The sequence below is a fragment of the Lissotriton helveticus genome, chromosome 2_1 (assembly GCF_964261635.1).
Source record: "Lissotriton helveticus chromosome 2_1, aLisHel1.1, whole genome shotgun sequence".
NCBI classification, from domain to species: Eukaryota; Metazoa; Chordata; class Amphibia; order Caudata; family Salamandridae; genus Lissotriton; species Lissotriton helveticus.
Genome location: NC_136059.1, coordinates 520,129,621 through 520,145,880, shown reverse-complemented (window position 1 = coordinate 520,145,880; position 16,260 = coordinate 520,129,621). Strand labels below are relative to the sequence as shown.

Genomic DNA, 16,260 nt, shown 5'->3' with positions numbered 1-16,260 from the left:
AACTTGAATAAATTAATTTCTGATTTAATCGGACCAAATAATAGTCCTTGTACCTCCCTTTTTGTTTTTTCTCAATTAGTGGTAGGCAATTGGGTTAGAAATAACAGGTCGCAGTATTGGCAATTGTTGTGGATATATTGGTTTCAAAGGCTTGGCCTTACTGCTTGGGAGCCAGAACCCAGTAGTGTTGTTAAGTATCATGACGGGCAAGAGCATCACAGAGTATACAGTATTCCACATGTGGGCAGAGGACAACCCCCCCCCCTCTTTCCCCGCCTACATTGCACCTTCCCTTGCAGGAGTGTTGTAGTATCAGGTCATGACGTCCACAAGGGAAGTTTTAGTAGTGCCAGTTTGTGTGAGTCCCTTAAGAACGAGAACTGTGCACAAATGCATCAGTGTGACAAATGCAGCATGTCTAGGCCCTAATTTGAAGACCGTTCCCTGACAAAGAGGACTCCGCGCCCCAGAGTTACCAATATATAGGTACAATATACATTTTATTTGAACTTAGCCAAACGGAAGGTGTCGCGTGCCACTGAAGCGTTCCACTCTCCTTCTTTGTGCCGCGTCATCTAATCCAACCCGTTTAGTGCGGTGACCTAGTATGGCCGCTTCTGATTGCCACTTAATCTGACAGCTGCTTTGACAGTCAAGTTAGGTTGCAACCACCGCCTTTATCCCAAACCTCGTATGAGGCAGACGAGAACATGTACTGTATATAAAACATATCGAGCACACAGGAAAGAATTATTGTTTGACGGCTGCATGTTTCAATGCAGTGGAGCTGTCCATGGGTGACTGTGCTCCTGACCAATGCCGTTAACAATTCTTCCATACTATCCGCCTTCCCTATTTTTCACATTCCCTTCCACGATCCTTTCCTTCTTTATTTTATTTGTTCTTTCTTTTTTCTTTCCTTCTTCCTTTCATCCTCCATCCCTTCGATTCTCATCCACTGTTTCCTTGTCTTCTTATCCCTCCTCCCCCCTATTTTCCCTTTCCTTATGTCCTTACATTCCTAATCCTTACTTGTTTTAATCATTCCTTCAAATCATCCCTCCTCCCTTCCTTTTCCCCCCTATGCTCCCTCCGTCCCTCAGATTCCTTTTGTCTCTTGAAATTTCCCGGTTTCTTTTCCCTCCATCCTTCCTGCTTTTCTCTGTTCCTCTTTTCCTTGCTTGATTTGTTTATAATTCTTTTCACATTGACGGCTCGCTCTATACCATTCAATCTCTGACGTTGCTCCTCTCTGGCTGTGCAAGCTCGAGGAACCATGGAAAAGTTCAACATTAATTCAGTCATTAGTCTCTAGAAAAACGTTTCTGGTAGCAATTACTGTTTTAATCGTATGTACGAATTTTTAATCACCAGGCATGCTTTACTTTTAATTACTAAATTGGTAATTTAATTGGTATCACTTCTCAGGAATACAAAGAGATGGGGCTGCGCCAGCTCCTCTAAACGTGCAGCTAACACAGTCAGAAATATGGCTGCTTTTCAGAGTCAGGCAGATGTTGTGCTTCTTAGCATCTTACATGCCTATCAAAGTTCTGAGCTGAGATTTCCATGAAAGTCTTATAGTCTGAATTCAGCACCTGAGCATAATGTATGAAGCTCTGTGGTTATACTGAATAAGCAGCTACCTATGTTATGCCATCTATTAATGTAATAACTGCACTTTCACAATTGCTTTATTAACCTTCCTGCTTTCTCAAATTTGCTTGAAAATGCACGATTTTTCTTCATTTTTTCAAAATTTTCTTGGGGGGGGTAATCCCCCCAAACCCCCCTTTTGGGGTTCGAGCTCGCTCGCTACGGTGCTGGATCACAATCACTTTCCGCCCCACCACTTTCAAATCTCACCCACCGCCACTGCAGTTACAAAGTAGTTTATCACTGTGGCAAAGCTACTGATCCTGTAGACTAATTCTGGGTTATCTTATTACACATAAGTGATAATTTAAAATCATCCCTAATGCTAACATCGACTCTAAAGGTACTATTCTGAAAATTTCACCTTTCGGAAGCTGCCATTTTTTGCTTAAACAAAATTTTCAGAAGCTGACATTTTTTGATTAAACCAAATGTGCCTTTCTGCTAGGGTCTTAGGACTGTATTGGCTCTCTTGTGGAGTGATGAGTATTTCTACCACACAAGGGACGGACAAAAGGGCCTTGGGTGTGAGGAAGGGTGTTCTTATCCTGAGCAGGATGGACTGGGGGGTTTAATAAGCCCATCTTGAGCTTCAAAGGGTACCCTCAGGACTAAGCCTACCCCATTTCTGACTTCTGAATCTGCCTGTCCTGTCACTAGCAAATGTGGCTCACATCTGAGCCTGTCTGCAGTTTGTCCCTCCAGACAGTTTAGAGCCAAACCCAGGGGAGGGCAAGAGCGCAGGGGGAGGCAGAACTAGCCAGTACAATTTTTGCGATAAAGAGAGGCACCCTCAGAACCTCTCATCAGAACTGTCCTTGACCTTTGGAAGTTTCAGAAGAAGGACTGTCTTGCGGTCTGAAGAAAGAAGACTGGACAGGTTTGCCCTTAACCTAGGAAACCAGCAGTGATTTCAAAGGTCAGTTGACTGACCTCCTGTTTGAGACAAAGGGAGACAACCAAGCTTCTGGGGGCCTTCTTTACCTGTTTGAGGCCTAATGCTGGCCTCTGCTGGAGTAAGTCCTGACCTCTAAGAGGAGCCTTCCCAGGTCATGAACCCTTGGCTAGTGTTGTAGTTTAGTCCTCCAACCTGTAATCTGCAAGAAATGGACTCCAGGTGAAAATCTAGCGGCTTGGGCTCCTCAAAAACGCAAATGACTGCTCCCATCTCCCAGCAATGTGAAAATCCAATGGTGACCACCAAGGCACTCAATTGTCACCACTCTTTCCCAAAGCATGAAAGTGTGGGGTGCGCAGGTTCAGGTGCAAAACCCTGCCCTGTTGCTGCAACTGAAGATCCTCCCAAAGGGGAAGCCTGATCTGAAGACAAATGCTCATGCCCAAGAGTTCAACTATCCATGCTCAATCCACAGCCACGAGGATGACTTGGGCTCATTTGCTTATGATCTTCTGGGGAACCTTGGTCAGGAATGGTATTGGCAGAAAAGTGTACAGGAGCCCTAAGTTCTATTCTAAATGGAATGTGTCTCCGAGCAAGAGCTGCTTTGGAAACTACAGGACAAAACTGCTATTGAGCATTGTCAGCGTTGACATACAGATTAGGCCATGGTTCTCCTGATTCTCAGAAAAGGCCTTGCACCACATCTTGATGCAGACACCATTTGTGATCCCCAAGGCTTCGACAACTGAGCTGGTCTGTCCAGGTGTTATGGGATCCTGCAAGATGTTGCGCAACTAGGAAGATGTCCTGACATTTCAGCCAAGTCCAGAGGCACAGGGCCTCCTAGCACAGTGTCCAAGACCCCACGCTCCCTTGTTTGTTGCAACACCAGAGGGTGGTGGTGGTCTGTGAACACCTGGACCGCCTTCCCTTGATGGATGGAAAGAAGGCTTTCAATGCCAAGCAGATGGCTCTTAGCTCCAGAAGACTGATATGGACATGTCATAAAATGGCACCCATTGGAACACAGTGTCGCCCTGTAGAGTGAAACAATAAGCTAGAGAAGAACCACTAGAATGCCAGGTGCACCGCTGTAGTAAAGTATAAACAATTATCTTGGCTGAACATTAGGGTGAGACATTGGCTTTGTTGCGCCTGATGATCGGGCCTGCCCTCTGGACACCATGTGGCCCTGAACCCCTTGTAACACACTGATGAGGCCCTACCACTGTAGACCTTACTCACTTTACACCCTCCTCAAACTTGAACTGGACTGCAGAGCTGCTATTGCAGGCATTGAATCTCCCACGAGGAGGAGATTTATAGCCCCGACCGGCGCTTCACCTGCCCTACATGACCCACCCTGAGACCACAGCCAGGTCCCTGTAAAGCTGCACTGTTATTGCTCATGGGGCCGGAGGCTGTGAGGTGAAGTGGGAAGCCTGGACTGGTGGTGGAGCTAAGGTCCTCTGCAACACACTAGTGCATCACTGCGATCTGTCCACCATCAGACACCTCCGCCACATCCACAAAGACGCCTGACAAGGATGCGACAAAATTTGATCACTCTGTGGCCATGGGCCCCACGGATTGCTCCTCATACCTGCAAGATAAACTGGATATGGTATTGGAGTCCGTGGAAAGGACTCGCACATCACTGGAAAACACCCATGTCTCCTTAGAAAGCAAGATCAACAGTATAGTCACAGACCTCACTTTGTTACACGCTGATTACGGTAAGCTGGCACATAAAGTGCGCACTGCAGAGCGAAACATAGTCAAACTTAAACCGACATCCAAGGAACTAGAATCCTCGGTTAAACTGCTGATGGATTGTCTCCACACTTGAGACAAGGGCGGAGGACAGAGAGGGTCGCTCATGCAGGAACATTCGCGTGTTGGGCCTTCCTGAGGGGTTTGTGGGACGCAACGCTGTGGAATACTTGGACTGGTGGCTGCAGAACTTGCTTTGGCCTGAGGCCCTTTTGCAGTTTTTTTCAATAGAGGGAGCCCACTGTGTCCTAACTCGAAGACACCCACCTGGCTCCTATCCCAGGCCGCTGCAGAGTCACCTGCTACACGACCGTGACACCATACAGCGAGAAAACAGGATACTTAAAGACATTGTCGTGGAAGGTGCTCGCATCATGTCCTTTACAGAGTGGCAGTACAGCATCACAGGAGCTAATTTCTGGTCGTCAAGCATCGTCACAAAGACCCAGACTTGAAATACTTGCTTCTTTTCCAAGTAAGATTACATGTCATGGCCAAGCACGCTTCTTTGACTCTACTGATGGCACATGGGAATGGCTGTGAATGGCTGGAAATGTTCTGACTCACTTCGCCCTGCTGGGGCAGGGGAGCGGAACCTGCTTCTAGTGCGCTTGTCGGTGTGTGCCGGCAGGCAGCACAGCACTCTCCTAGACCCACATCGATCCCAGACCTAGAACAGGTCATACAGGAAAGAAGGCAGGCTCCTTAATCAGTGGTAGCGATAAGGGATGCACGCCAAGATGCCCGTGCTGATGAACAGACTGGGTAGTCCTAGAGTGAAGAAGGGTCCTTCAATATTTGGCCTACGGATGACGACTCAGTGGCTCCACTAGATGTCAGCCCACAGACGGCTAATTACATTAACTGAACCCCTACCACTACTACATGTAAATCTCCCAGGACTTTTGAATATAGCAGATCAAGCACTGCCCTACTCTGTTGCTTTTCCTTGCTGTCACCTGGCTCTTCCACAGGGGACCTGGTAATGTATTGCTAATTCTTGCATTACGTGCAGGTGAAACACATGGCTACCTTGCTCTACACCCCATACTGGCTGAAACACACACTCGCATCACCCAGGGTTTGTCACTCTTGGCCACTGCACCTGCCACTAGCAAAACCCCTCTTGTAGGGTTTGCCATACGTGTTTAAACAGTTTGGGAGGAAAACCGGTTATTCCTCTGCCCCACTAGCATTCAATAGTTGTGCTCACTCTTCCACCTCCCCAGTTTGGCTTTGCCTCTGCACTCTATGAAGCCCTACTCTGGGGCTTATTCCCATGTGTCACCAAAGCCATCATCAGCTTGGTATTCTGCACCACATCTGATGGATACCCACCTCCCATATCTAGACTGCTGTCATGACACACACTACTTTTATTACCTGCAATGTGCAGGGAATGCACACTCCCTCCCGCCAATATGCCGTTGCGCTTGTCTCAAGCACCACTACACACCAGTGGCTATGCTCCAGGAAACACACCTAACACTGACAGAAGCAAACAGGCTCCACCATCGCTGGTGTGGCCAGGTCTACGCCACCAATTTCTCCTCCTTTGCAAGACAAGTGTTAATTTGGATCAGACCTGGAGTTCCCTTCTCTGTTGAGAAGGTGGTAACAGACACAGAGAACCAATATGTACTAATCAAGGGCTGTTTAGATGGTGGATATATCATTTTCGGCAGCATACATGCACCTAATACGGAACAACCTCTGTTTCTTTGACGGCTGTCAAATGCGCTCTCCCGCTGGGCAGATTCTGGGTGGAGACTTTAACTGTGTGTTGAGCACAGACCTCAACCGATCCTTCCATCCACTACCTAGTACTCCAGCAACCTCCAACGGTCAGGCCTTGCACGATTTGCTCCAACACTGGCACATGGTGGACTTTTGGAGCAACAGAAGCCCTTCCGAAAATGCATTCCATCTTTTTCTTACCACCCACCTACATGTGTCTAATTTGTTGGCACGTCTTACCTACTGACCTCTGTAACACACATGGACTACCTAGGCTGCACCCACTATGATCATAACCTCCAAAGCCTTCAGCTCAAGTGGGACACTGGCCCACCTGCCGTCCCAACTTGGTGCCTGCAAGTTGCAGCACTTGAAGATCCCCCATTCAGTTCTTCACTACACACAGCTATTGAAGACTACTTTGAACATAACCATGGGTCAGCAACATCTGGACTGGTCGAGTGGGACGCTTTTAAAGTAGCAATCAGAAGCCACTGCCTGGGTTGATCTTGGATGATCCACCGGCAACTTAACAAAAACATATCCCACATAGAGCACACACTTCTGCAACATGAGATGGCAGTGCAACGCAAAGATGTCTCTCTTGATATCCTTCGGGATCAAGTTCACGCTATATAAAACGTTATAAATAAATAAATAAATAGAACTGTGTTGCATAAACTATGCGGCCCACTCGGCGAGCACACATGCCAGTGCAGATAGATCCAGCAAGCTATTGGCTTGGCTGATACAGTTGGACTAGCCCAGGCACTCTATCATGGCGATACAATCTGCTGCTAGCGAACTACCCAACACTCAGCAGGACATACATCTGAAAGTAACCAATCACTACGCCTCACTATATCAGTCAATGCTCGATGCCTTGCCGCAAGAAACTGCAAACTTCTTTTCTACGATACCCCTACCCCGCCTCCCACCTGACCAAAAAGCGGAGATGGACGACCCCATTACGCTTACTGAAATACAGGTGGTGATTAGGGCCTTGGCCACGGGTACGATCCCTGGCCCAGACAGCTTGCCTGCCGAATTTGATAAGACATATGTCACACTCCTTGCGCCCCGGCTGCTCGCTCTCTACGAAGAGGCACAGGAAGACTCATGCCTTCCCTCCTCCCTACGAAAAACAATACACATATCCCTTCCTAAGCCAGACAAAAGCCTCACCGACTTGGGCTCATACTGGCCTCTGGCACTGCCTAACATGAATTACAAAGCGCCAGCAAAAATCTTGGTTACTCAGTTGTGGCCGCTATAACCCACGCTGGTTAACCCAGACCAAAACAGATTTGTGCCCTCCCAGAACAGATTTGTGCCGTCCCGCAGTACATCCCAGAACTTGCAACACGTTTAACGTGTTTTGAAGTATGCCCCGGGCCCATGGCCTCAAGCAGGCTGATTGGTGCTGGTCCTGGCCAAGACATTTGACTCGCTGGAGTGGGCGTTCCTGTTCAAAGCCTTATCACGTTCTGGCATTGGGGACCGCTTTTTCTGACTGGTCAAGTTGCTCTACACTCATACGCTGGTCATGGTCAGGAAAGGCCTTCTGATATCGTAATAGTTCCAGATTCACAGCAACCTCGCCATTGCTTCCCACTCTCGTCCCTACTCTTTTCACTGGTCATAGAAAGGCTGGCCCTTGCCCTCCGTGCAGGGAGCGTAGAGTGGTGTATTTCGCTGGGGGATGGTCTGCACTCTGTCTCTCTCTATTCAGCCGACCTACTTGTCTACCTTAGGGAATTGGGCTCCATCCTAGAAGCAATTGTCTGGACGCATGATCGATTCACTTAGCTTTCGGGCCTTAGGGTCAACTGGGCTAAATCGTACTTGTTCCCTTTCACCCGTTGAATGCCAGATCCCCACCTCGTTCTCAACCGAACCCAGGTGACTTTGCAACCTTTCACGTTCCACTATTTGGGCATCAAGGTGTACCATGTAACTGAAGATCTATATGATGGGAACCTACAACGGGCCACTACCTCCCTAAGAGCACAGATGACTTTTCGGCGGGCACGGTCAGTGGCAGGGCGCCTCCTCGACTATTTCGCCAATCTCCCCCTATATATTCCTGCCCCCTTCTTCGGCTCCCTGGAAAAGGGAATTCATATGTAACAATTTTCACTACTGGGTAGCACTGTCAAACTTATACCTGCCCACAGACCAGGGAGGACTTGCGATGCCTCATTTTGAGCACTATAATCTTGCTTCCCAATTTTAATGGGCAGCCAAATGGATTTCACGTCTCAGTTTGGGCTACGTCTTACACATGTTACACCCCTGTAGGTGAACACCAGTACCCAGCTCCTTATTGTTGGTGATGGCATATCGCTGCTACCGCAGAACTCTCTATCGAACACGTGCAGTAAACACCCTTATGCCCCAGCAATACCCCTTCTTGGTATGCCCAGAAAGCACACCATCACGTCATAGGCAGAGCTGACAGCCTGGCATGCAACGGGCATCCACCAAATAGGTGACCTGTATCGAGATAATAGCCTCCTGCCCGACGTTTCTCTAATGGAAGACTATGGCCTCCCACCGGCCCACTTCCTCCTATACAATTTACTGGTGACAACCTTGGGAAGTAGATGGAGTGACATGGTCCTGGAACACCCGACACACCTCACCCTGCAATACCTGCATGTAATGGGACAGGGCAGACACCAGATCCGTTAGTTCACAGACTTTCTACACTTTCAGGCCGGGCTGCAGCTCACGCCTCTCCGACGCAGGGGAGAGGAAGACCTGGCTTGCCATTGCACTGACAAGGAATGGGAGACACTGCTGAAGAGTCTGGTCCATGTCCCCCGCAATTCCCGGTTCTGCCTATTACAATACTACATCATACATAGGGCACACCTCACACAAGCAAAAATAAACTGCTATTTCCATAGTACAGATGCTGCCTGCCCCCGCTGTTGCCTGGTAAGCGCGGACCTACTCCATATGCTTTGGGGGTGCCCGTGACTGCAACGCTACCGGCAGGTAGTCACCACTCTACTATCCAGCTATACAGGCAGTTACTGACATCTTAAACACCTAGGGACTGGTCAGCTTCCTAACCCTCAAAAACAGTCACAAGGCACTGAAATGGGTCTTCTCATTTGTCACATACACACAATTACTCCGGAGACCTTTAGACATACACTGTCCACATCCACAAGGAGTCCGACCAACTTGGTCATCTGCTTCAGTCTTTTCAACGAACATCTAGATACTCAATACATAACAGCTCTGAAGCGACCTCCACCTTTGTGCAATATACAGCCTCCCTCTGAAAAGCAGTTTTTTAGCTCTGTGCAAACTCCGTTCCCCACTAGGATGGCAACACTGTGGCTGTATGCTTCATACACAGGACTGTGGGGCTACTGATGCCATCATTTAACATCCACCTAGACCTAGCAAGCTCACCTACTCTTCTTAAGGCGCATCCCTCTCCATTGCTCTCTGCTCCTCCTTCCAGTGGCTTTTTAACTAATTGTCATAAAAATGGACACCATGATGACACACCCAAAATGTGTTTGCAGCTGCTGGAGCTCAGAGAACCTCAGTCTACCCTGAAAGGGAGAAACATCCTAGGAACAATTTGAGAACACTAACATTTAGTCACTCCATAATGTTGAATCTAAAAAGCTGCGGGGTTTGGCGAAAGGGATAGAGACCATGGACATATCTCAATCTTGTACATTCACCAAATGCACATGCATCCATACCCTTTGATTTTGAGGATGGGAAGGTTATAAAGCGGGTTCCATAGGGAACTTCCAAAAGGGAACCAGTTGCATCATGCAGGAGATATATCACCTGATATAGTGAAAGCCTGCAGGACAATACCAGGGTAAAGTGGGGACATCCACTTATCCAGTGTGCCACAGAGCTAGGTGGGATGAGTATGGATGTTAACTCTCAAAAAGCCCTGCCCTGAAGAACCAGCAGCCTGGTCAGTAGTATTCGCTTAACCTCAACTGCTGTTGCAATACATCACCATTTTATAACACCTGTTCCAGGGTCTATGTGAATGATACCAAACGGATGAGTTGAAAAACGTGAACACCCCCTTTAATTCAGGACTATCAAGACTTTACTTATTTTCACTTCTCAAGTGAAGGAAGAACATTTTGCTCAACTGTGGGTTTCTTCCATGAATCTTTTGGAACACAACTCTATTCTGACAGACATGTGTAACTGACTTTGTGGCAATCCGTTTTTTACTTCCACTTATAAACAAAGCTAGCCTCTATTTCACTGGCAAAGAAGTTAGGTAGTTGAGTTGGTGGCGGAGGTCAATCACAGTCTATAAAATGGAAGAAATATGTGGATAGTTGTCTGATTGACAATCCATCCCACTGAATGCTGAATAACGTGATCAGCTCAGCCCGCCAGTTACAGATGAACAGCAGTTTGGTAAGGCACCCTTTTGTGCATTTCTGCTTTCTCTAATTTAGTAAATTTTTCAGAAATGTCTGATCTACGTCCAAGTGCAGAAATGTGCCCCATTCACTAATCACCAATCACAATTAACAAGTTGTTAAATGTCTGTCTCTACATTTAACTTTGCCACCTTATTGCACACGATTTTGAATCCCCTGCTGCAGCATCTCTGGCTCCGATCATAAAGGATTCTGCTTCCTTTGCTCTTTACATCTTCAAGTTGTGCTGCTCTTATCCTCCCTCTTTTGCTACTTTCGTGATATCCAGTAACCGATGCACTAGTCTTCCTTCCCACTTATTATTGTATGTATATAGCGCTTCATATCCTTTATGAGGTTGTGAAGTATATTTGTGGATGGGTAGCAAACTCCTCTGTGGAAGTGCTTTAGGAAGAGTATGCCTGTCATGTAGCCTCCTTTTGTAGCACGATATGGTCTATAAGGATCACAGCTGTGCTCTTATCATGCTTGCCACTCAATCTATGCATGAATTTGAAGAGAAAAGAAATTAAAGGAAGTTATGATATGTGAGTATACGGTATGTATCTTGAGCAGTATACCTAGAAGCAGCATGGTAGAAATGGGCAACATAATATGACCAGCCATATCCTATCCTCTAATGGAGTCGAAAAAGAGACAGCAGAGGAGCAAGACCAACTTTGGTGACCACCACAGCTATAGAGAGTAGCCAAATCTTCATGGTCAGTGGTTGCAAGTCCTCACCTAGGGTAGTCGCTCTCCTACAATGCATAGAAGCCTATGGTCTTCGAACCGGCTTTCCTTTCCTCATTTCCAAGCTATTCAATGTTGCCCACAGTCAATTATTAAACAGTCGCTATTCTGCAATTCACCAATATGTTTACTTGGTTTCTGCATTGCTCAAATTTGCCAATACAACCCACCAAGGTTTCTGCTTTAATACTCTGGTAGACCATTTAGGGTTACTCTGTTAGCTTAGCCTCCTCTAGATTATGTTCTGTACCAGATGCTGTCACTGTTATGGCAGGTTTTCTATACACTCCTAGAAAAGGTTGTAGGGGTAAAAATATTATCACATCAGACTAGTTTCTCTTGTATTGCGTTGTTCAGCTGGCATTTAAAAACCCCTTTTCTGAGCACCAGCTATCTTCATGGTGCGCAAAATGGTTCACAAGTGAATATCCAGTGAATGCTTCTACACTGACACTCTTTCACTCCATCAACGACTGTCACCAATCCTGACTGATTGCTGCAATTGCTCTATTCTGTGCATGCCTCTCTTCTTTCCCTTTTTGTTCAATGCCTGCTTCCTGAACCCCACATACAGATCTGGCAAAGTCCATCAGTGCATCTGGCACCAACATAGATACCCATGGTCTCAGAGGCATAAACTAGCGCACAGCAGGCCCCATGATATTCTATGCACTATGCACATCCAGCCAGTTTGAAACCTGCCAGTTCCTGCTTAGCGCCATCACACTGCTCATGACCCAAATCGGCTGATGGCAAAGAGGTGGTTTGGTCAAAGTTCTGTTAGTCCAGAACCCCTCAATTTTTAACTTGATTTTTCTGTCAAATGTCTTTGTTACATGGTCAGAGGTTAGCCTGAACACCTGATCTGAAATCAGCCTCTCTAGGCCTTTTAAGGACAACCCGCAATTATGAGTGACGTTTGAGCCATTATGAGGGACACTTTCTCGCAAGCAAAATAAAGCATTAAAGATTAGGGAAGCATATAACTATCAGAAAATACACTCATTTCGACAACGAGAAACTTTAAGAGGATCTTAAAATAACTGCAAAGCACTAGAAATAAAAGTGCACCACTAACCTAGTACACTACTCAGGCGGGTGTGGAAAGTGGTAACTAGTTTACTTACAGTCAGTCACTCACGGCTCTGCCTGGCATGCAGCGCGTTGGCCAAAGTAAGTACTATAACAACACTTACTTAATGAACTAGACGAGTTGAAACTGCTGCCTGTGCGTCGTCGTCCTAGTCTGTCCGACGGCCGCGGCATGAGCCGCACAGGGACCAGCGGCTGCACAGCAGTTTCAGCACACTGCATGATGATGCACTCTGCAGCATTCTTCTTCTCCAAGACACCGAGTGCAGACTCACTGACTCGCCTCCCCCGCCCAGCTGCACTAGTTTACGTCCACGATCATCACTGATGCCTCTGATGAGTGGTGGGGGCGGCCCTCAGTGTCCACAGTCCTGTCCGTGAGTCAGTAACAGAAATGAAACAGTCACTCTGTGGTCTCAATCTGGCCTCGGCTCCCCGCCGGTCTGGCAACGTCAACGTTGGGGATTTTATTGTGGCGCTGCACACCGCAGACCGACAGTCAGCAGAGCATCGACTCAACTCGTCGACTCAGATTGAATCCCCCGCCGCTTCTGACCCACCTATTCACTTCCTCATCCTCCGGACATGAGGAGGCACTACGGTCACATCCTATCCCGGGCCCCATGGTGTAGCAACCACTGAGGGCAGGCCCCGCACCGGCGTCTAATTAGTGTCAAAGCCGCGCGGCGCCCTGGGAAATATGCAGCCAAGCAAGACAGGAGGCCACTGGCCTGGCATAACATTGTAACAGTCACTGAGAGCAGACAAACAATTAACTATTAATTTACTGAACCCAGCAGCTGCTGGCAGCATGTCTCGGAGAAGCACTGAGAGCCGGCGCACAGGGGCCGACGGCGCGCGCTGGCACCCTGCGTAGCCAGAGTTTCAGAGTGTGGCATTAATGCGTGACACTGCATTTCAGTGCGTTGATGCGGAACACCACACTGAAATGCGTGAGCGTCACACCTGATGCGTGATACTTGTCAGGCATGATGAAGTATTTAAAAAGGAGCGTCATTCGGTGGTCCCCTGATTTTGAAGATCGTGTTTCATTATATGCCGACGACATTTTGTTGTATTTGACGTCCCCCCGTAAGTCATTGGGAGTCCTCTTTGATGTCCTGCGTTCCTTTGGACGTAACTCCGGGTTGGTTATCAATTGGTCCAAATCCTGTATTTTCCCGCTTACCGGTGACCCTCTCTCTTTGCCCCGAGTGTGCCCGATCCCGGTCCGCACCGAGGGTTTTAAGTATTTGGGTACTTATATTTCACTTGACCCTGTGTTGCGCTATGATCGGAATCTGTTGCCTCCACTCGCCCGACTTCGGTCGGACGTCGCGGCTTGGTGTAATCTGCCCTTATCCCCCCTGGGACGGGCGGCCCTGTTTAAAATGATGTCTCTTCCCCGGTTCTTATATGCTGTGCAAAATACACTTGATCTAGTGCCGGCTAGCTATTTCCGCGAAATTGAGGGCCTCCAAAGGAAGCTAGTATGGGCTGGCCGGCCTCGTATTGCGTTGGCTAAGCTCACGTTACCCTGGTACGATGGGGGCATTGCGTTACCTGATATACGACGGTATTATTGGGCATCTCAACTGAGTGCTGTGAATCATGCTATGTATGGTCCAGTTCCGAATCCTGCTTACGAAATGGACCGGTGGCTCTTGCCCGGGGGAAACTATTACAGGACGTTCTATTCTCGGGGTGCTAGGAAGAACTTGACGGGACCCACTGGAGTGGCGGTGCGGGTATGGGGCAGCGCGACCGCGGCTACCGGATGGACAGATAGGCTGACCAGAGCGACCCCTCTATTTGCCGCGGAGAGGCTGGGTGAGTTGTGGACCTCAAAAGGGTTTGATAGATGGGACCTCATCGGGATCAGTAAGCTGGATGACCTCTGGGTTAAGGACAGGGTTAAGTCCTTTGCTGAATTGCAACAGGAATATGGTTTGACTGATTCGGAGTTTTTCCGGTACCTTCAGGTTCGTCATGCCATTGGGTCGGTTTTTCCGGCTGGGTCTGCCATCCCGGAGAGCTCCCCCCTGGAAGACAGGGTGCTGGACGGACATGTGCCGGACAGCACTATCTCTCTTATATATAAGAAACTTATTAATACTCGGTCGGATTTGCTTCTTCATCTGCGTACTTCCTGGACTGATGACGGACTGGAGCTGGATGATGAGGATTGGCAGGCCGCGATATCCTCTCCTAAGGAGGTTGCGATTCCGGCGCGTCTGCGACTCGTTCAGCTGAAAATTCTACACCGGGTCTACGTCACGGGTCCCAGACTGATGCATATGGGTTTTTCAGAGGATGGATTGTGTCGGCGGGGCTGTGGTATGCTTGCTACCTTCCTCCACATTATATGGGAGTGTCCGGAGGTTGTATCTTTTTGGAATGGAGTGTATGCGGTGATGAGTGAAGTTACGCATGTTCAGTTGCTGCCTGAAGCCCGGCGTTGTCTTTTGAATGTATGGGAGCCGACTGATTGTAATGTTGCTCAGACTCAATGGGTGACGCTGGAGAACATGGTTGCAAAGAGGGACATTGCACAATTGTGGGGATCTCAGAGGGCTCCATCGGTCTCCGGGTGGGAAGATAGTATGGACTGGTGCATGTTCAAGGAAAAGATTGTGTATGTCTCCCGTGGCAGGCCCAAAAAATGGGGTAGGATATGGGGCCAATGGAACTCGTTCCGTGGGGATGTCTGCGACCCCCCTTTCACTGATCCCCCTGATACTCCTTGTTCCCCTTAGCTGTGTGTTTCGGCTCTTTCCCGTGCTGTATTTTTGTTAGACCACTGGCGCTGGGTCCCCCTTTTCCCCCCCTCCCTTTTTCTTTTATCCTCTGAAGATTCTCCTGTCTTTCCCTATTGTTCTAGGTCTGACTCGCCCCGCATCTTATGAAACGGACGTAACAACTCGGGCATAGCCTTGTCTTTTTCTTCTTCGTTTGTTTAGTTGTTTTAAAAAATGAAACCTCTTTATATCCTGTCGTTTTGTGATTGATCGATGTCATGCACCATGGCTGCCGGACCCCTGGTTGTCGGCTGATGAGCTGTGTACCTTAACGTTGTTTTGAGATGCTGCACCGGCCGGCCCAGAGGGTTGTATGCGCATCTTTGTTTCTATTTGTCTCTTGCAAATAAAGGTTTTTAAAATTCAAAAAAAAAAAAAAAAAAAAGGAGCGTCACTGTTAAGGACTGGGGAATTTGGGAAATTGATCTGAGCACTAAAAACATCTTGGGTTTGAAAGTAGGAACTCAGAGGAGGAATGGCCGCGATCTAGGAGTCAAAAGGAGTACTACAGCCAAAATAAGTTAACCCAATGAACACCATTTGTATGAAATGGAGTGCATGTGCCTCCAGTAAATTATTATGTAAAGACCATATTAAAAATAATTTTTTGTTTTCACTTTTCCTAAAACAGTGAAAAGGTATTTATGAACCAATTTCAATTTATATTTTAAGTAGAATAGGTTTACTAATTCTATGGATTTCAAATACTCAGTTGTGTCACTCAATCATACATCTCTCCCACGTTTCTTTTTACTTTCTGAAATGTGAATCACGCCGAATAGCCTTTAATTTCTAACATAACGAGGATGGATTAATATCTGATAACTTCATCTTGAGAAAATGTTAAGGAACAATAAGACATATAAGTGTGATCTAGTGAGGACACAAGAAGGGCCTTCCAGTGTAGGGAAAAATAAAATGTCTTTTTCCCAGTCTTGCATCTACAACAATACGCATTCTGGAACGTATGTTTGTTTGATGATGTCACATGGGTTTAACGTTGACGGTTCAAAACACCTTTTCTGACCTTCTGATTTGTTACCCCTATGTGCATAATTTTTAAACAAAATAATTCAGATTTGTTTGATCAGATTCGATTGACATGGAGAACAGGAAAAATCAA

The 16,260-nt window shown here is 47.4% G+C and overlaps 1 protein-coding gene across 6 annotated transcripts in view; it reads right to left on the bottom strand.

Moving 5' to 3' along the window:
• ERBIN (erbb2 interacting protein) overlaps positions 1-16,260 on the bottom strand; it is a 912,789-nt gene that overhangs the window by 274,965 nt on the left and 621,564 nt on the right. The window lies entirely within an intron of this gene.